General features: G+C 39.4%; 1 protein-coding gene across 1 annotated transcript in view; it reads left to right on the forward strand.

Annotated features, from left to right (window-relative positions):
• Positions 1-7270: 7270 nt before the first annotated feature.
• Positions 7271-22901, forward strand: part of LOC147115944 (cohesin subunit SA-1) — a 215279-nt gene continuing 199648 nt past the window's right edge. The window contains exon 1 of the mRNA XM_085990618.1: positions 7271-7453. The gene's annotated coding sequence lies outside the window, so the exon portion shown is untranslated. The remainder of the gene's footprint in view (positions 7454-22901) is intronic.

Here is a 22901-nt window from a genome sequence, read left to right on the forward strand (position 1 = left end):
AATGGGAACTGAACTAAGACTATCCAGTTAGAATCCACACAGCTGCATCATCCCTGGATTCAAATCCAGGTTAGAGGTGAAAGGATAGTGTTCTGGACCATCCAGTGGCTGGCATGTGTCCTACAATGAGAAACTGTATTGTTTGTACTGAAGATGCAAAGATACAGGGACAAAAAAGCTCCCGTTCACCAATGTGTCAGTACAAATAAACTTTATGGAACATGTTATTTCTGCTGTTGAATCCCAAGGGTGCATGTTGCATTTTGTGTTGTGTTCTTTTTGGTAGTCTAACACTATCAATCAATACCTTGAAAATATCCTAACTTAAGTAGAACATAATATGTAGATGTATCAGTAGTGAGTGTGTATATATAATGATCATACTACTGTTTATTACACAGTAATTTACTTGAAGAGCTATCAAATGGTGTTTAATGTCTCATGCCACAGGAAGAGTAATGGAAGCAAAACCCAGAGTCTTTTGGAAAAAAACTGGATGCTGAAAAGGGGGACTCGAGGATCTTTATGGATGGATTCATTGAGTCAAATGGCCTTCTTTATCCATAGTTATCTTGTAATTTAGCCTAAGCTGATGTTCCTCATAATTTAGCCTAAGTTATTGTTCCTCCTCAGTAGAGACATATGGTGTGGTGATGTCCCCAGTGCTGTGGATCAAAGCCTTTTGCTAGCTTCTCTCTCTGGTTCACACTATCAAAAAGATGACTTGGATAAACTGGTTATAAGTAGACATCATCCATGAAGAGGAACAAGGTCATCCTTCAGTATCAGCACCTACAGGTACTGAGAGGGGTCCATCCTTTCCATTTTCATTCATGGGCACCACCCTGAGCTCTACATCCCTATTCATGGCTCCCCTTTAACAAATCTGAACTCCACAATGATGGGCTAAATGAGACCACAATTCAAGATTATAGATCCACTGACCCATTTTAGAGGAACCCATGTATTTCCTTTGACTTCTGAGAGATGCCCAGGTACCCAAGGCCTCTACTCCCACCAAAGCTGCTGGCACTTCAGTTGCTTGCTCCGTGTAAAAGTGGGTGAACACAGTCACGGCAGGTAGACTATAGGTTCTGCTGGTAGACTTCAACTGCAAGCAGTAGGTTTGGCTTCTACACAGATTCTGGTGCAATGCCAGTTGGTGCCTCTCTGCCCAAACATGACGTATCCAGTATATATCAATAAAACAGGGCAACACTCACTCTGCACTAGTGTCAAGGCATGGCAATATTTACCCAATGGCACCTGGATCATGAAAGGACACTGGACATTAAAGCAGCGTCAGCGGCGAGAGGATAAAGAACGGCCCGAGAGTGAACCTGAATTAAAGCAGTGGCAAGGCTACAATTCAAAAACAACAACAAAAAATCTAAGAGTGACGTCACAGGAGAGCAGGTAGGTGACTGTTTGGTGAGTATTACAGCTTTTTTTTTGCTCTCTAAGTTAGGGAAAGAGGTTAAATTAAGAGCTGAGAAATTGTAACTTGCTAGTACTTATTAAATGAATAACTTAAACTAGATAAAATAATCAAACAATAAAACTAAAATATCAATTGAAAAGCTTTAACTAATTAATTAATAAATAAAACAAGGTTAGAGATGGCAGGGCAGGTGGTGTGTTGTATCTGCAGCATGTGGGAGTCTGTGGAGAGCATCGCGATCCTGAGCAACCACATCTGCAGTGAGTGTCTGCAACTCGAGGAACTTCAGCTCAGAATTTTTGAGCTGGAGTCCAAGCTGCAGACATTGCGATGCATCAGGGAGGGGGAGAGTTACCTGGACACTTTGTTCCAGGAGGCAGTCATGCCTTTTAGGTTAAGTAGTACTTTAGAGTTCATCAGTGGTAAGGGACAGGAAGATGTGACTGCAAGACAGGAAGGTATGGGGACCCAGGATGTAGTGATGGAGGAGCCTCAGCCCTGTTGTCCAACAGGTACGAGGTACTTGCTACCTGTATGGATGAGGAAAAGGACTGCAGGGAGGATGGGCAAACTGACCATGGCACCGTGGTCATCCAAGTGGGGGGAGAAGGAAGGAATGTGGTAGTGGTAGGGGACAGTATAGTCAGGGGGATAGATACTGTTCTCTGCAGCCGCAAAAGAGATTCCCGAAGGCTGTGTTGCCTGCACGGTGTCAGGGTTAAGGATATCTCCATGCAGCTGGCGAAGAACTTGGAATGGGAGGGGGAGGATCCAGTTGTCGTGGTCCATGTAGAAACCAACAACATAAGTAGAACTAAGAATGAGGTTCTGCTGAGGGAGTTTGAGGAGCTACAGTCTAAATTAATCATTCGAACCTCAAGTCTAATAATCTCTGGATTACTACTCGAGTCACGCGCAAATTGGCTCAAAGAGTGGCGTGGGAAGAAGTGGTTTCAATTCATGGGGCACTGGCACCAGTACTAGGGAAAGAGGGAGCTGTTCCATCGGGACGGGCTCCACTTAAACCAGGCTGGGACTAGCGTCCTGGCGAATCGAATAACTAGGGCTGTAGATAGGGCTTTAAACTGAAAAAAAAAGGGGGGGGAAGAGGATGTCAGGTGAGAGGAAATTTAGAAATCTAAAGAGAAAGGTCAAGGCAATAGAGCAGTGTAGCGATTTGGGTAAAAATAAGCAGAGTGCAACACGTAGGGACAGAGAGTTTAACGGTAGCAGTGCAGCAGAGAATAAAGTCAAAGCAGGGAATAATGGTAAAACATTTAAATTAAAGGCTCTTTATCTGAATGCACAAAGCATTCGTAACAAGACAGCCCTGATAATAAAGGATGGCATAAGGACAACAGAAAGAAAGGATCTCGGCTCAGAAGATCAGGAAGTAGAATCAGTATGGGTGGAGATAAGGAACAAGGGGCAGAAAACACCAGTGGGAGTAGTATATAGGACGCCTAACAGTAGCTATGCCGTTGGACAGAATATTAATCAAGAAATAGGAGCTTGTAACAAAGTGATGGGGCTTCAATAACCACAAAACTAGCAGTTATAGACTTAAACAAGTTGGCTTTTAATCACTAAGATCAGAGCTAACATCTCAACACGCCGACTGGTTCACAGGAATGAGTCATACAGATCCTGGGATCTTTATGTAAGAGAAGTCAGGGGCGGAGCCAAGAGCCAAGACCTGGAACCTCCCAGGTTAGTCGGGAAAGAGAAAGTGAAACTGTACACAGTGGGGGAGGGTAATAGACATGAGTGCAAAACGAATACAGGATCAAGACAAACAGATTTCATTACACAAAGGTAATGCAATAATTGTGGGGGACTTTAATCTTCATATAGACTGGAATAATCAAACTGGTAAAGGTAGTCTCGAGGACGAGTTCATGGAATGCATTCGGGACAGTTTCCTAGAACAATACGTCATAGAACCAACCAGGAAATAGGCTATTTTAGATCTCGTATTATGTAATGAGACAGGGTTAATTAGCAATCTCATAGTAAAGGATCCTCTGGGGCAGAGTGATCATAATATGATAGAATTTCACGTTAAGTTTGAGAGTGGCTTGCCTAAGTCCGAAACTAGAGTCTTAAACTGAAATCAAGCCAACTACATAGGTATGAGGGGCGAGTTGGCTAAGGTAGATTGGAAAAATAGATTAAAAGATATGGCGGTAGATAGGAGTAGCTAGCATTTAAAGAAATATTTAATAATTCTCAACAAAAATTCATTCCATTGAGAAACAAAAACTCAATGGGAAAAGTGATCCATCTGTGGCTAACTAAAGAAGTTAAGGACAGCATTAGATTGAAAGAAGATTATAATGTTGCGAAGAATAGCAGTAAGCCTGAGGATTGGGAAACCAGCAAAGGATGACCAAAAAATTGATAAAAAGGGAAAAAACAGAATGAGAGAAAACTAGCAAGAAATATAAAAACAGATTGTAAGAGCTTCTACAAGTATGTAAAAAGGAAGAGAGTAGCAAAAGTAAACGTTGGTCCCTTAGAGGCTGAGACAGGAGAAATTATTATGGGGAATAAGGAAATGGCAGAAACGTTAAACAAATATTTTGTATCTGTCTTCACAGTAGAAGACACAAAAATACCAAAAATGGTGGGGAACCAAGGGTCTAATGAGGGTGAGGAACTTAATGTAATTAATATAAGTAGAGAAAAAGTACTCGAGAAGCTAATGGGACTAAAAGCCGACAAATCCCCTGGACCTGACAGCCTACATCCTAGGGTTCTAAAAGAGGTGGCTGAAGAGATAATGGATGCATTGATTTTGATCTTCCAAAATTCCCTAGATTCCAGAACGGTCCCAGTGGATTGGAAGGTACAGGTAGACTATCCTTTATCCGAAAACCTCGGGACCAGCCGAGTTTCGGATAAAGGAGAATTTCGGATTTCGGAAGGTGGGTCGGCGGGGGTCCGCGGGGGGGGGGGGGTCGGCGGGGGGTCGTGCGCACGACTTACGCTGACGCACAGCGTAAGTCAGTCGGGGTCGGCGGGGTCCGCGGGGGGGTCGGTGGTTGTCGGGGCCGGCGGGGGGGTCGGTGGTTGTCGGGGCCAGCGGTTGTCGGGGCCGGCGGGGTCCGCGGGGGGTCGGCGGTTGTCGGGGCCGGCGGCGGGGTCGGCGGTTGTCGGAGCCGGCGGGGTCCGCGGTTGTCGGGGCTGGCGGTTGTCGGGGCCGGTGGTTGTCGGGGCTGGCGGGGTCGGCGGTTGTCGGGGCCGGCGGTTGTCGGGGTCCGCGGGGGGGGGACTTACCCTTTATCCGAACTTCCGAAACCGGAACCCTCTAAAAACCGAAGGTTTTTTCGTTCGTACGCACGACTTACGCTGAACGAAAAAACCTTCGGTTTTTAGAGGGTTTCGGTTTTCGGAAGTCCGGATAAAGGGTAGTCTACCTGTAGCAAATGTAACACCGCTATTCAAGAAAGGAGAGGGAGAGAAAACAGGGAACTACAGGCCAGTTAGCCTGACATCAGTCGTCAGGAAAATGCTGGAATCTATTATTAAGGAAATGGTATCAGGGCACTTAGAAAATCATAATATGATTAGGCAGAGTCAACATGGTTTTATGAAAGGGAAATCGTGTTTGACAAATCTATTAGTTTTTTGAGGATGTAACTAGAGGGGTCGATAAAGAGGAACCAGTGGATGTAGTACATTTGGATTTCTGAAAGGCATTCGATAAGGTGCCACATAAAAGGTAAGGGCTCATGTGGTTGGGCATAATATAATAGCATGGATAGAGGATTGGTTAATGGACAGAAAAGAGAGTACAGATAAACGGATCTTTTTCAGGTTGGCAGGCTCTAACTAGTGGGGTGCCGCAAGGATCAGTGCTGGGGTCTCAGCTATTTGCAATCTATATTAATGACCTAGATGAAGGGACCGAGTGTAATATATCCAAGTTTGCCGACGATACAAAGCTAGGTGGGACAGTAAGCTGTGAGAACACAGAGTCTGCAAAGGGGTATAGATAGACTAAGTGAGTGGGCAGTAAGGTGGCAGATGGAGTTTAATTTGGGAAATGTGAGATTATTCATTTTGGTAGGAAGAAGAGAAAAATAATATTTTTTAAATGGCAAGAAACTTTTAAATGTTGGTGTTCAGAGAGATTTGGGTGTCCTCGTGCAAGAAACACAGAAAGCTAGCATGCAGGTACAGCAAGTAATAAGGAAGGCAAATGGCATGTTGGCCTTTATTGCAAGGGGGTTGGAGTACAAGAGTAAGGAAGTCTTGCTACAATTGTACAGGGCCTTGGTGAGGTCACACCTGGAGTAGCGTGCAGTTTTGGTCTCCTTATCTAAGGAAAGATATACTTACCTTGGAGGCGGTGCAACAAAGGTTCACTAGATTGATTCCTGGGATGAGAGGGTTGTCCTATGATGAAAGATTGTGTAGAATGGGCCTATAGTCTTGAGTCTAGAAGAATGAGAGGAAACCTCAGTGATACATACAAGATTCTGAAGAAAATTGACAGGGTAGATGCCGAGAGATTGTTTCCCCTGGCTGGAGTGTCTAGAACTAGGGGGCACAGTCTCAGAATAAAGGGGTAGGTCATTTAAGACTGAGATGAGTAGGAATTTCTTCACTCAGAGGGTTGTGAATCTTTGGAATTCTCTGCCCCAGCAGGCTGTGGATGCTGAGTCTTTGTATTTTCAAGGCCAAGATAAATAGATTTTTTGACTCTAGGGATATGGAGATTGGGCAGGAAAGGAGTTGGGGTCGATGATCAGCCATGATCTTACTGAATGGCTCGAGGGGCCATATGGCCTACTCCTGCTCCTATTTCTTATCTTATCTAGCCTGGTTGGGCATTGTTTTAACCAACGTTTTCAGTTGCAAAAAAAAGACTGGCCCAAATATTCTAAGAAATGCAAATAGATTGAAGTTGAACGTGGTTGAATCACTATTCTCCCATCACTAATGAACAGTTCCCACATTAGTTGCGGCAGACACTACTCCAAAAATGGAAAATTAATTTCCTTGTCTGCTGTGACAATGCCAGGGAAACAGGGCCCGCTAATGAACCATTCCAGTGGGGCGTGAGTGTTATTCAAAGACTTTCCGAAGTAACGAGTTTTTTCGTGCGTACGTCAGCGTTGAAAAAAACTCTTGCATGTGTAAGCGAATTTACACTTACTGTTACCATTAAAATGACTTCCCTCACCCTTCGTGTAAACAAAATGTTAACTAACTTTTTTTTTTACAATTTGCTACCTTTAACATACGGTTTTATTTCGTGTGTTGCAAAGTCGTAGGCTCACAATTTCGAGCAGCGCACTATATCTCACTGAACCAACATCGATCTGTCTGCTGTCTCTCCCTTGCTGTGCCGCCGCCATTACGCAGCTTGCTGTGCTCACTCACACGGCTGCTGATGGCGGCGGTGCATTTGGCCAAAAGAGGACAACGGTTCACGAACCGTGTGTAACAAAATAAAATGAACTGAAATATTCAACAGAAAAAGCGCCAGAACGTCCCTGCACCGCTTTTTACAAGCGGCTCTTTGGCCGTTACACTTTTACAAACACCATCTCCTATCATTGGTTGCTTAATGAACTTCTATCTCAAACAAACCTGACAACCACCGACGCCGCACACAGGCGCCCCCTGTTTCTTTATATATGCATAAAAGGTTGACGCAATGACGCACGCCACCGTTCATTGTCCTGCTCGCGCGAACGTATCGGGCCCCCTCCCCACTCCGCCCCCGAGGCGCGCACCCGCGATATTCTTGCAACGGTCGCTCGCGCGCGCGCGGGCACGAGTCAGACAGCGGATGGTGGCCGCCAGAGGGCAATCTTTGTCTGGATTTGCATTGCGCCATTCGATTGTGGAAAATGCCACCAGATGGCGGCTTAGGATTGTTCGTCCTGTGAAGACGCGGTGTTAACTATTCCCATTTTTAATTTAATCAATTTTAAAACTCGATATTTCCTTACGCAGTCGAACGGGAAGTGAAAAACGGATCCAAAATGGGCAGGAACGGTCAGTATTTTTGAACTTTTATTCTTTTTTTAAGTGAAAAAAGGCGACCGAAGTGCGGATCTAAGATGGAGGACGGGACTCGGGTAGTGTGTGTTTGGGGGAGGGGAGCGGGAAATGTGGCTTCAGTTCGAGTTCACATCTTTTAAAAAGACTTTCTTTTCCTTGTTTATTTTGTGTTTATTTTTTTTACAGCTCTCTGCGTTTAAGTGGTGAAATTTATATGAAAGTTTTATTTTCGGTGGAATGCAGGTTTTGAACGTTTGCGCGTCACTTCATTGCACGTACATATAAAAAAAAAGGTTAAAATACAAATGTTGTTTAATTGCCAAGCAGACGAAGGACGTGCAGGGATACAAAGGCAAGCCTGAGTAGGAAGCTGGAGTGTGTTTTTTTTCTCACTTCGCTATTTTTGTTTGCTAATGAAGCGACTGTTTGCAAATGAAAGAATAATACTTGCTGGATTTTGATATATTGAAAAACAAAGTTAATTTAGTAAACAGGAAAAAAACGGTTTGTAGCCTTCAGTATATGATCTCACGATTTTTTTTGTTATTACACTATTCTGAGTGGAGTCAGGTGACGACATGCTGATGACTGTCCTTGGTTTTTCTCACGCAATCCATCCGCCCAGCAGCCAGTTTTACAAGTACAAGGGGGAGAGAAAAATTCTTAACAAATTTGTATTATTTCAGGTGGGGGAAGGGTGAAATTTACTGTTTTCTTGACAATGTTAAATCGGTAGTACATATCAATCTATTTTTCTTTAAAAGAAAGCTGTACATGTTTTTTGTTGTATAAAAGCATATATAGAGATAGGGAGATGTGTTTACAAAAGGCGCTGGCTCAATGGTATTAAATGGGGGTCTGGGTAATATCTGGGCAAAGTATACTAACTTGTCTGCCATTGAAATCATTAAAACATGAAATTAGTGTGTTTGTGTGTGTATATATAATGTGTGTGTGTATATAATAAAACCTTGGACAGGTTAAATGTAATCCAAATTTGAAGCAATTCAAAATATAATGCTGAGATTACAATTTGAAAATATCTGAATTTTGCTTTTTAAAGCGTGGGAACATTTTACATCAGTGACTAACCCAGTTCTACAGTTTGTTTATATGTAGAGGATGAACAGTATTTTATACTTGTATAAGAAGAATGATAAAAGATTTGAATGTATAGATTCAATTGAGGAAATGAGACTGGTGTGTAATGCTACTCAGCAAAAAGTGAAAGGAAATAGCGCAAAGTAAATCTGTTGTGGGGTTTTGCTTCCCATTAGAATACATTTGGAAATCCAAGCTTATTTGCACTCCTGATTTAGTTTCACGCTACTTGTTGAGTGTTGGAAAGAATACTGTACGAGCTAAGTATAGTAAATTTTGATCAGTTAAATCAAAGTAAGTTGTTACTTTGAGATGAGAGATGGGTATGCTTTTATGAGCACCTTGTACATCAGGGACACTGCACTTGCTGGCAGCTACACTTAATGTACTCTGGAGTAGAATTTTTTTTTCTTTCCCCAAATGTAAAGCGGTCAAAGGAAGAAAATGAGTACTGGGAATAAGTGTATGTTTGGAATTAATTTTTGGTTTCGGCTAATGTTTATCCACTTGATATGGTTTATTTCATTAGTATATTATGGCCCTAAATTAACTTCCATGTATCTTTTGTTCGGACCTAGACAACTGAGATCAGATTTTTCCATATGGTCCTTTTGCTTGGTACCTATAATTCTTGTGAAAAATTCCATTTATCGTAATTGAGCTTTAGAGACAAAATAAGTAACTACTGATTCTGGATATATATCCTTTTTAAGATGTTAACTGTGGATTTTGTCAAATGTTGGCAGAACTCTTCACTTTATTGCTGAACAAACCCTCAGTGCTGCCCACAGTTACAATTGTTATGCATGCTCCTTACCAATACAGAGTGACTTTTCTATAATACTCAAGTGTCAACCTGTTGATATTTGTTGTAGAATTGTGTTCTGTTGTCAAATAACTTTAAGCAAAGTATATTAAATGTAGATTTAAGGGTGGAAAGAAGGTTGCCCCAGTAGGGGTAGTAGACTGATTGAACTCACCAGCTGATTAAGAAATTGAGGGGAAAAACTAGTGTTGAGATGTAGGTGAATTGCAGTTAAGTGTATACTATGCAGTAAGTGACATTATGGCCATTTGTTGTATGAAATAGTTTTTTTATTTCAATCTTGGGATGAACTGGTCACAAGGTGTTGATTCTTTGGGTGTATCTATATTGGCAAACAAGAATGTTTTCTCCTTTATTTAAAAACTCTTGAGTAGATGGCAAAGTCTTAATAGTTGTGTATGAAGTTTTACTGGATCCAAACAAATCTAATCTTTGTGACTGATGCCAGGTAAAATAGACTTTATATAATACCTCAACCAAAGAAGGGTGCCTCTAACACTAACACTAATAGGAAAGCCTTTGCTTATCTTCTAGTATCACAGTATAGATTTTCCACATCTTTGTGTTCTGTTGTGTGATGTAAAATTTTATGATATTAAAAATCTTAATGACTGCAGTGGGTTGTTGGGTGTGGACTGAAATCAACAAATGAGGGGAGATTCCAGACTAGACCAGTGGAAAATATGATTTGAACCAAGAAAATATTGTTCCAACTTCAACTGCAACTTTTTTTGGACATAGTCAGATGTGTTCACCTCCAAGTAATTTTTTCAGTGTTTGCTTTTCCTTTACAGCATTAATTGGAGGTAACAATATGACTGCTGTCATTTGGAATTGGTTATGCCCTCAAATACTGTCAGCCAGTGGCTCAGTTGGTAGCACCCTCGCATCTGAGTCAGAAGATTGTGGGTTCAAGTCCCACGCCAGAGACTTGAACACAAAAATCTAGGCTGACACTCCAGTGCAGTACTGAGAGAGTGCTGCACTGTCGGAGGTGCCATCTTTCGGATGAGACGTTAAACCAAGGTCTGCTCTCTCAGATGGATGTAAAAGATCCCAAAGCACTTTCTAAGAAGAGCTCGGGAGTTATCCCCGGTGTCTTGGCCAATATTTATCCTTCAATTAACATAATATAAACAGATTTTCTGGTCATTATCACATTGTGGGAGCTTGCTGGGCGTAAATTGGCTGCTGCATTTCCTACATTACAACAGTGACTGCACTTTAAAAAAAAAAAAAAAAAAAGTACTTAATTGGCTGTAAAGTGCTTTGGGGTGTCCGGTAGTTGTGAAAGGCACTATATAAATGCAAGTCTTTTTTTCCTTTTATTTCTGATTGATTTCTAAGAACAAAAGGTATTAGCAAATAGAACATCCAGATATGTAACTTCAGATCAAGCTGCTCATTGTAGGGAATTGCTTTTGAATGACCTGCGGTCAAGACCGTCATTAGTGTGGCTTCAGGAACAAAATTGTTTTAGTTTATGTAGATTGGCTCTGTGACTTTAGCCGACTTGTGCTCAGTGTGAGTTACTAATGCTGAGAGTATTGTCATGTTGTAGAAAAGGAAAGGACTCATTTTTTGCAAGCATAGTTACAAATGTGAGTACTTCACTTGTAACCAGTTACAAAACTCAAGCAATAGCCTTCTGGAAAAATCTTTAAATTCATGGATCAACAGTTGTGCATGTGCCCTTCAGTCATTTCTGTGATATACAACAACCCAAAATAATAAAGTCTTTATATATCGGTACAAGCTATATAGATAGCGATACATTCTGTTTACTGACATACAAATATCTGTACCTTGTTGCTTTAAAAGCATTAGTATGGCCATTCTCAAGTCACATGATACAATTATAACTCATGAAACAAAAACAGAAAATGCTGAAAAACACTTAGGTCAGTCAGGATCTGTGGAGATCTGATGAGTTACTGTTTCAGGTATGGACACTGTCAGACATGTTTATAGTGTTTTCTGTTTTTGTTTCATAAGTTGCAGTTTTTTGTAAGTCCTGAATCATGCATTGGTCCACTTGTGCAGGAATGAGCTTGCTTTGGTGATTATCCAGCCATTGTCACTTATGATTCTTTCCAACACAATGGGAGGGACTGTGTAGTGAGGGGAGCAACTAACAGCCTGCGTTAAAGGCAAGTTCACAGCACTGGAATAAATTACAAATAAGTTCCTATCATATGTTAGTGTGTTTCTTGTTGACATTGAAATGCTCCATTCAAAGCTTGGAATGATTGGCATATTTTAAAAAAACAGAATGCTGGAAATGCACGGCAGGTCAGTCAACATCTATGGAGAGATACTGTAGGCTACCTGGACTGCTGGTCTGTGAACAGTTAGGAACCTTTGGAATAGGGTACTTGAATGGTGGAGATTGATTTCGGTGATGAATATAGTTCTATGATGGGAATGTAGTTGTATAATACAATAACCAGTTACCTGAGTAGTTGCTGAAATGTTCGATACTGCGATTTAACAAAATAATAGTGTAACTGCTTTTAACTTGACAATTTAGTGCTTTCAATGTGGAAAGATCTATTTCTCGCAAGTTCTGCCCTCCAACCATCAGTAAATTGACCTGACAACATGAAAGGTATCAACACTGCTAATGTTGCCTGTATAATAGATACACAAACAATTATTTTTATGGCCAGGTTAACTAGAGAACAGACCATATTATATAGGGGGTTGCCTTGTACATTTAGCAGTGGATGAATGACCATGTGAGTATACATGGCCAGGCAGAGGAGTGAGCGCATTACAAGAAGTAAATGCCCACTCCATTGCATCCACACATCAGATACATCTTTGTACATTTTTTAGAATGAACTGTTTATCTTCAATAAACTCTTTGGTGTATAAAGTACAGGAAGCAGATTTTGTGTGTTTGGCGAACTAATGGTTTTTTCTCTTGTTGAGCCCTTAATTGCTTGTCCTGATGCACAAGAATAAGTGTCTCCAAAGATAATGAGAAGTGTAACTGAAAATTAAATGGCATAGATTTAACTTTTCCATTTTTCTGTATTTACTTCAGAGGTAGTTCTTATTTTCAAATTTGCAATGTCATTAACAGTATGCTTATTTTAAATTGGTTGCAACAAATTTTGTATAGCATAGTCTGTAGAGGAATCCCTAACTTTGGGAAAATACTGTTGTCCCCCCCCCCCCCCATAGCCTGTAAAAACAAGTGACAATGACGAATATCTTGTATAGATAAAATTTGGCAATTAGTGTTCTACACTACCTATTTATATTACAATATAACCCTGGTCACAAAATTGTCTGTTACGCTGTGGGTTTGACAAAAGTAAACATATTGTCTGTAACAGCAGATATTGCATTCACTGTCTGTCTGCATGCTTAAGCTCTTCTTGCGTAATGTCAAACAGGTCTCTTATTTTTGGGCATCTGTCCAAGTTGATTCAAATCTTTGCACTATGATTCTGTTCTATATTTTAGTACATTAGCATTTTGTAGAGTGTATTTGTTGGAACAAAACCAGACCAATCCAACAGGCTCAATACTTGTCAGGTGGTCCTGTTCAATCTGCATGTTAAGTTGGAATATTTTGGTGCTCTTGGTAAATTCTGAAATCAATACTGTTTGGCTGTTAAGGTACGAAGGTGTTTGCAGATTTCAATAATTATTCTCAGGAATTTGGATAAGTTCTCACTTCACCAAAAAAATGTAATCTCTGTCTGCTTCCTTGTTTTAAGTAAAACCATGCTCTGGAAAATTCCAAGTCCTGTTCTTCCCTTCCCCCACTCTTCAGCAAGTGGCTTAAATGTGTGTGGCTTTAACGGGCAGTATTCCGTTTGCAAGTATACTATAAGCAATGTATGAGAAGTTCAAAACCAATGCTCAACTCTTGGAAATTCAGCATTCCTAGTTTTATTTAATTACATTAAATGCAACCTAAAAATACACAAGGAAAATCTATTGGTTTAAACTATGCATTGTTTGATATCCATTGTATCAAGGATATTTTATATTGAAACACGGTCTTGGTCTAAATTTTTTGAAGTTGTAAAATACACTTAGCCTACTGTTTGATTTACAATTTTTTATTTACAATCTTCAAATGTAGAGCATTTTGAGAATATGATCCTGTAATTTTAAGATTAGTATAAAGCATAGCTGACATGTTTTCTTAATATACTTTAATATAACATGTTAGTTGTCAGTGATTGGATTGTGAAAATGATATTAGGACTATAAAGAATTGATGGACTCTGCTATGATGAGAAATATCTATGATCTAATGTATAAAGTAGGAATGTTTTATAATTGCTGTGTGGTCTGGTTGTTTTCTGCAGAAATAATGTTGTGTTCTTCTATCTGCTTTCAAAACCTCTATTAAAACTTTACATAACCATAACACTGTATTGTGAAATGGTTATAAATTGTTTGGAAAAAATAATTTAATCTGGCATAGTATTGTACTTGCCTGGAGAGGAATGAACTGTAGCTAGTGGCGGAAACCATTGTCAGCCAAATTTAAGTTTTAAAGAAACTGGTATGTCATTATGCTATAATTGAGTCTGAAGAAACCATGTAGTCCACTCTTAATTCAAAGTCACTTAGTTTGAATTATTTGACAATTCAACTGTTATGTACACTAAACTCCCACTATATGTTATTTATGTTTAATTCAATTACTGGATAATTCAATTTTAAATGCAAAAAGACTGAATTATTAAGAGTAGACCAGTTGATTTAAGTGTAGTTGACAGTTTCAAAAGATTGCAGCATGGAAAATAATCTTCACATAGTAATGAAAATTGTAATTATAAAAATCAGTGTGTGTTTCAATTTTAAAAATAATATTCTGACAATGGTACACTGGTGTAACTCATGAGCATTTAAAATCCTTGTTTCAGTATCTGTTGGCTTAGTGAGTAAATGCATTTCCTCGTGCAAAACAGTGATCGTGAAAGTCCAAGTTTCAATCCGTGGCTTGTGTTTGAAGTGTGATTGGTTGTTACTGTGTGCAAATTTTGAAATGTAAGAGGCACCCACATATGAATAGCTGCTTTAAAATTAATATTTTATTTATGCCCCAGTAATTCCAATCATATAATGATCACGTATTTAATGCTAAGTTATGTTGGCACTTATATAAAGCTGCCTGTTACTTTTATATTCTGTCAACTTCTGCGATCCCAGCAAAAACGATAGGTGCAGAAAATTTTCAATACACTAATCCAGAAGAGCAGAGCCAGGATCACTTTAGTTTGGCGGGTCTGGGATGAGCCAACTCTGCCCTTCTGTTATTTATTTTTCCCTTTAGAGCTTGTCAAATCAGTTTCCAGATGTTTACATTTTATATATTCTTCTTGTGCTGAAATAGCCAATTGTGAAATGCATTCACATTGCTAACTTAAATTTATACTTTAATCCAGAATATTGGGTCTCCTTGTAGCTTTAGGGTGGTGAGCATTGAACTTGTGACCTTTTGGACTGAGTGTCAAATTTCTTAAGCTGTTGCTCTTTTTTTCCAGTGGCTTTTGATCGTGCTGAACCAGGCTGTCAGATAGGGTGCCATGTGTTGCAGACTCCCCAATTTAAGAATTGGAAGAGGATATGCAATGGAAAATAGCTTGCAATGGCTAAACATAGATAGATAGGTGGAAAAGGGGTGCAGGAACCATTAACTGACATGTCTGCTAAACATCATTGATAGTGTTGTAAAAGTCTCGCAACATTTTGGAACTAACTGAAAGGTGCTATTATTATCTTTAATTGTGACCATGGTCAGTTGAAATTCAGTTATTCACTCCTTAGTGGCTTAGAGATAAAAGCACTGTCTGGTGTAATACTGAGCCTTATAGACCAGTAGCACTAGGTTTGAATCCCAGTCTGTTTTGAGTTAGTTGATGATGCCCAGGGCAGCAGTTGGGATGCTACAATTGGCTGGTGCTTCTGTGGAAGTGAAAAATATCAGCCAGAGTTCCTAATCCAGATTATTATCCAGTGACTTTAGCTGAAAGTGTACGTATGTGAATATTTGGTGAGAATAGGATCCGGCTCTGCTTTAATGTTTTCCATAATTTAAATAGGCTCCTCAATTAAGAACTATCCATTTGAGTGAGATACTGGCGTGCTATTGGCACTTTTAGAATCTTGCCCCATCACAAGTCAGTGCTGAGAAGAAAATGGGTGGGGGGTGGGGGATGTTTGCTTAGTAATTAGGGATATGGTAGCACAGTGGTTATGTCACTCGACTAGTAATCCAGAGGCCTGGACTAATGAACTGGAGACATGAGATCAAATCCTACCACGGCAGCTGGGGAATTTAAATTCAGTTAATTAAATAAATCTGGAATTTAAAAAAAAAAGCTAGTATCAGTAATGGTGACCACGAAACTACCGGATTGTCATTTAAAAACCCATCTGGTTCACTAATGTCCTTTAGGGAAGGAAATCTGCAATCTTTACCTGGTCTGGCCTATATGTGACTCCAGATCCACAGCAATGTGATTGACTCTTAACAGCCCTCTGAAATTGTGGCTCACCAGCACCTTCTCAAGGGCAATTATGGATTGGCAATAAATGCTGGCTTTGTCTGCAATGTCCACACCCCATGAATGAATAAAACAAAGTAAATGTCTAATTATAATTTTCAGATGAATAATCTTTCTCACTCTCAAAAAAGATGAAAACTGATTGATTTTGCACACAGGGAGCAGTATGTCCTTCCCAAGAGTACTTGTGAATTTATGGATGAACCCCAACAGGTTTGGCTATCTTTGTAGCATATTTAGCTCCGCTACATTTAAAGTGGTTTAAATTTTTTTTGATAGATTTTCATTGGCAAGTTACTGAAATAATGTGATAAATCCCAGATATCTTAAAAAAATATAATGTATGTTGTGTAAGCGGGGATATTATAATATAAGTTGTATCCTGTGGGACTTCATTGTGCAGTCAGTTTATACCATATAGGTAGATAATTATTAAAATTATATAAATTTAAATTATTTAAAATGTCAGTTATATTACTGTGGGGATTGTGGACTGATTTCAGTCACATCAGTCCTAATTGTCCTTGAGAAGGTGGTGGTGAGCTGCCATTTCAGGGGGCAGTTAAGAGTCAACCACATTGTTGTGGGTCTGGAGTCACATATAGGCAAGGATGGCAGATATCAGTCACGTCAATGTGACCTTTTTTCAGTACAATTTGTTCTAAAATGAATTTAAACTATGAAATACTTAATATAAGCAACATGTGGTACAGATAAATTTCAAGAAAGTCCTGAAGGAAATGGAGCCCAAACTTCCTACAAATAATTGGTCCAAGAATGTTCTTGAAAAATAAATGATCTGGTGCTGATTAAGACATGTTTTATTTCCTAACAGCTCTCTTTATTCCAGCATAGAGCCATCGTATTCATATTATGCCCTATAACCATTTAACTTGGCAGCATGTGAGAAATATGGGTGTGTAGATATTTAGAATTTAAAAGGCTACTACTTGTTGCACAATATATTGTCTTTCAAAATAGGTATCTTCAAGTAATAGTGACATTTTATTATATAATACATTGTTTCACTGTGAAAGATTTATGATCCAGATTCTATACCTGGTAAATTTAGTATAAGGCTATTTCTTCGACTGTTGTAGTTTGAAATATTCAATATAGCAGCCCAAAGTTATCAGTTTTTTGCTCTTTAAATTTGCTGCACTTAATCGAAGTCTGAGGTAGCAGAGTCAAATACTGTGAAGTTGTCAGGATTCAGCAGCCCCAAAGAAATGGAGATCCTTGAAGTATGGAAAGTAATTCTACTCAAACTCTTCTGACCTATCTTCTGCAAACATTTTTTTAAATGGCTTTTATTGCCCTTATCCTTTTTGTATTTGTACTTAGACTTTCAAAAAACATTTAACAAAGTCCCTCATGAAAGACTAGTAGTCAAAGTCAAAGCTGCATAGATTCAGGGTAAACCCTGGAAATAGATAAGAGACTGGCCTTGGTGTTGGGGCCATTAAGGTAAGATAAGAGATAGGAGCAGAAATAGGCCATTCAGCCCTTCGAGCCTGCTCTGCCATCATTCAGTAAGCTCATGGCTGATTTCTACCTCAACTTCACCTTCCCGCACTATCCCCATAGCCCTCGAGTCCCTTAGCACTGTTCCTTATTTACATAAATGACCTGGACTCAGAAATTCAATGTAAAATAGTCACACTTGCTGATAGCAAATAGGGTAAGGCAGTGGAATTGGAAGAAACAGCTCAGATACTAGAGAATGAGTTGGACAAAATAACTATGTTGGCTGATCAGCTTATGAAATTTAATGCAGACAAGTGCAAAGTACTGCACATAAGATGGAAAACTGAGCAACACATGTACTCCATGAATGGTGTTGAATTAGCTCAAAATGAAGTAGACAGAGTTGTAGGAGACTTAGTAGACTTGACAATAAACATGCATGTCCAACCAGTGCAGAGCAGCAATCATCAAAGCCAACAGAATGTTGAACTACATAGCCAAAGCAGTAGAATACAAGTCAGAGTAAGTCTGATCAAACTGTACAGTGCTCTGGTTACCAAGGCAGGAGGAAGACATTCAAGCACTGGAGAAGAGCTACCACACTGATTCTTGGGGTCTGAGTTATGAGAAAGATCTGGAGGGACTCTGGCTTTTCAGCCTGGAAAGTATGTGAGAGGTCATCTTTGGAGGTATAAAAGCAAGTAAATGGTATTGGACAGATATATGTAGCATGCATATATTTAAGTTATGGGAGTGGGATGAGGGGACATGGGTAACTTTAGGACCGATATCAAGAAGTTCTTTGCACAGTAATCAATATTTGGAATGGGCTGCTCAGTAGAGTAGTGGAGGCAAAAACTAAGGATAAATTTAAGAAACAATTGGATGTTGCAATGGGGAAAACAGTGGAGTGCTTCTGGATGGATGAACTAATACGGGCGAATGGTCGTCCTCGTGTAGTTATCATGATGATTAGCTTTGTGCTGAAGCCTCCACAACTAGGATTGCAACAAGGCTTTGAAGTTCCAGGATTGATTCAAAGAATTGCTATTGACCTGATAAATTTTCTTCAGTTTCTGTTTTTATTCTTGCAAACACACATGTACCAAAGCTTTGGCTCCCCACTATTACCACCACCCCTCCCCTCACAGTATTGTGTATCAAAAGACTTAAAGACTTTGTATTGATGACTAGAGCATAAATGACAGATGTTGGACCCAAAACAGTCTTGGTTGGTTCAAGTGCAAAGCATGGAGACAGTTGCCATAAAAGTTTAGAATTCTAATCATTTCTATGCCCTGACATCCAGCCTATATTCATCATAGGTGTAATAGTCATTGTAAATTCATGAGGGAGCCTTTATGACCTCATTAGCTTCTAGAGAGAATGGTCTACTATGAATATTGTTGGCTTAGCAACAGACTTCATTATGGTGTGACTGGAGTCCAGCTTGAATATTACATTGTTAATGCTATTTTTTTATGGCTGTGATGCACTTAATATTGTACCGTCTAAACTTTAGGTCTGTATAATACCAAAGTGTTGAAACTTTTAATGCAATTTGCAAGATGTGATGAAAGCAGCAGCAGCAACCTTTTTTGGCTGGAGAGGTATGAAATGGAATCAGGGTGTTGAAGCTGCCTGGGATGAACAAATCTCCCAAACTATTGTACACACACCTTCGTACTGATGGTTCTGTGTTCTTAAATTTTGCATCACAATTTTTATTTCTAGCGATACTGTTTCACAGTTCCAGGGGAAGTTGTAAAGATTGATCAGTGAAGGCAAGAAGGAAGTTTCTGATTGTAGAAAATCACCGTGTTACTTTGCAGTCAAAGATTTTAATTTCAGGAACTTAATTGAAGGGACTTCCATGAATATTCAATATTCAGCTATTTTTTAGAAGGCTGCCTGATAACTGTGAATAGCATTGCCTGGTGGTGGAGTATTGATAGGGAATGTCCCAGGTTCAATTCCCAGCCTGTACTAATTTAGCTGATCTCAGCTGGATTCCTGCTGCTGATCACTGTCAAGTGATCTTGATGAAAAATGTATGTGTATGACTGTTAGTAGAGGCAGGATTACTTTGGTTGTGATTCCCCTCATAGTAAATAACCTGCTTCCTTGTGAAGAGTGGCAAATTGAAAATAGTTTTTAAATGTGCTGGTAGCCATCCATGAAAATTAATTTAAGTATATTGTTTAAAAAGTGATGCATACCGAATTTTGTATCTATATAATGATGCATTTACAATGCACATTTAGTATTGCTGCTAAGTAGCTTTGGCTTAACAATAATGCTAAATTTGTGTGTTCTGGTCAGCATTTATTCCTTAGGCAACATCACCAAAACGATTAACTGATCGCATTGCTGTTTGTTGTGCTCAAATTGGCTGCTGCATTTGTCAACTTTAAAACCGTGACTGTACTTCAAAATTAATTAATTGGCTGCGATGCGCTTTGAGACGTCCTAAGGATGTGAAAGATGCTTTATGAATGTAGTTCTTGCTAATGTTGTTAAAGTTTAGGCCCGGACTGACTGGACAAAGTGGAGTGAGACAACTTCCTCCCTGACTTCAAATTCAGACTACATTTACACTATATTCGCAGCATCAGTTCAAAGCGAAACTGCTTTGCGTTGATACTACAGTCAATGTGTGAATACACCTAACATTTCAAGGAACTTAGTATATTACTGCTGTTGTTTCTGGCAGTGGCCATCTTGTTTAGCGCTGACTAGAACAACTTTCTTTTATATAGAGATTAATTTAATGTAGCAAAGCATTCCAAGGTGCTTCGCAGTGGCAGATAGACTGAAATAGGAGCAGAGTTGGGTGATGATATGGAGGTGGAAGTAGGTGGTCTTTGTGACGAAGAGGATATGGGGTCATATGCTCATTTTAGGATGCAGAGATTGCAAATAGTCTGGTTCAGCCTGAGACATTGGCTGGGAAAGGGGGGCGGGCGGTGGATGGAATTGGTGGTGGCGGCCCTGACAATAACCTAAATACAACCCTAAGCATATTTTTTTTTTTAAATGGCGAACCTGTCCCAGTCAATACTAATAGGATCCAGAAAATATGAGAATAACAGCTGAAAGTGGGAAAAGCAAAAAAAGCAAGAATGGGACAAAAACATGTCTATTGTGTGGGCCTTTAAGCAAGAATGGAAGATCATAAATTGGAATGTGCAAAAAAAAAAACCTACCTTCTCAGATCTCTTTGGAGTGTCCTTAACTTTAGCTTTAAACCTTAGTAACAATTTTTCTTTTAATTGAAGGGCTTTATAACAACAAGATGAAAAACAAATTCCATTTACTAATTAAAAGCTTGTTCAATCACATTACCTATCTAAAAAGAAATGTCAGATTATTTTTATCCTTTGAAAACTGTCAGCAATTTTACACAGAAGCATAACTGGATTATAAATTTGTTTGTATTCAAAGGTTAAGTGTTAAGGTGTTCCATACCTTGTTGCAGTTCTTCTAATATTCTTTGTTGCAGCATTGGTGAAATTTAACAAAAAGTCTTGGGGTTTGATTTATTTATGAAGTTTGAAACCTTCACCTTAACCAAGGAATAGCCAAAGTAACATTTTAAGTGTACATGCTTTCTTCAGATCCCAATTGTTCCCCAGGCCACCAATACACTAGTAACTAAACTGGCTTGCCAGTGCCCATATCACCTCTATGGTTATGATATAATTTAGCCTGAATTTTATAACCTGGAATAGACCTCAACATTGTTAAAATTTAAGTTTCATCTTTAAGTGTGCTAATGGTCAGTTTTTCATTGGGGGAAAAAAATCCTTGCTCGAGTTTTATGTGTCATTACTTTCATGTTGTTTAGTTGATTGATTTTTATAGTGATTAAATGGGGGATGGGAATCATTATGTAGCTAATGCTCACAGCTTTAGCTGAATTTTTTTGGCAGGTTTTTAACCAGTGAATATGCTGGTGGTTATAAATTGTCACATTGTTTAAAAAAAAAATTCAGTTAAATGGCCTGAGGGCTGGTGCTTTGTTTAAAGCTCATGTTACATTTTGGGGTGGGGAGGGGAGGTGGTGGTGGAGTAGTAGCCGTGGAAGTCTCTAAATTTTGAAGATGTAATAGTGAGATGACATTGTTTTATGTGCCTATTACAAGTAGCATACATTTATTTCAAATGGTGCTGCCCATGTGAGTATTTTGTAGTAAGCAAGAGTACCTTCCAGTCTTAGGTAAAGCTACACGATGCTTTGAGCTATTTTTATCGACAATCAGGAGCTTAATTCTGGACTGCATACCAGACTGTACCATTTGATCAGCTACATAAAATGGGAGCAAGACTTTCTCATTCCAAGAGCCAGTCTGTTTAAAAATATGAAATATTGTACAGTTTTTTCAACTTAGATTTCCAATTGTGTATTTTCTGTTAATAGATCTGTATTTTTGATCAGTCAATGGATATATTTTGGTGCAGTCCTATACTGTTTGTGTGTCCGGAAAGCACTTAACATGCATGACATGTATTCCAGAAGGCAGATGTTACCATGGTAACCCTCTGGTAGGTCATAGCCAGCTTGGCGTATTTGATTGGCTGACAGTAGAAAATGCTATTTTGGAAAGAAAAATGAGTGGGTTTGGGGGGCTGGAATTGGTGAGAGACAAGATCATAAAAACATTTTTTTAGTAACTCTGCTAGATTTTACATTAAAATAAATAGGTTAAATTAAGTCCCTGATTTTGACTTTAAAAATCTGCTAAGATGTTTCAAATTTCTCAAATAGAGCATTTACTGTAAGATACATTACAGAGCATGTGTTTATTTTGTCAAGCAGAAGTGTGTGTGTGTTTATTGCAAGGGGGGTTGGCGTACAAGAGTAAGCTACAATTGTACAGGGCTTTCGTGAGACCACACCTGGAGTACTGTGCACAGTTTTGGTTGCTTTCGAGGCGGTGCAATGAAGGGTTCATTAGATTAATTCCTGGGATCTGAGGGTTGTCCTATGAGAAGAGATTGAGTAGATTGGGCCTGTACTTTCTGGAATTTAGAAAAATGAAAGGTGATCTCATTGAAACATACAAGGTTCTGAGGGGGATTGACACTGTAGCTGCTGAGAGGCTGTTTCCCCTGGCTGGAGAGACTAGAACTAGGGGGCAAAGTCTCAGGATAAGGGGTCAGCCATTTAAAACTGAGATGAGGAATTTCTTCACTCGGCGGGTTGTGAATCTTTGAAATTACCACAAAGGGCTGTGATTGCTGAGTACATTCAAGGCTGAGTTAGATAGATTTTTGGACTCAGAAACATAGAAGATAGGAGTAGGCCATTTGGCCCCTTGAGCCTGCTCCACCATTCAATGAGATCATGGCTGATCATCCAATTTCAGTACCCTGCCCCCCTGCCTTCTCCCCATATCCCTTGATCCCTTTAGCCTTAAGAAATATATCCAACTCCTTCTTGAATATATTTAATGAATTGGCCTCCACTGCCTTCTGTGGAAGAAAATTCCACAGGTTCACTCTCTGG

This window comes from Somniosus microcephalus, chromosome 6 (assembly GCF_052327205.1).
Source record: "Somniosus microcephalus isolate GS21.2 chromosome 6, FLI_Smic_1.0, whole genome shotgun sequence".
NCBI classification, from domain to species: Eukaryota; Metazoa; Chordata; class Chondrichthyes; order Squaliformes; family Somniosidae; genus Somniosus; species Somniosus microcephalus.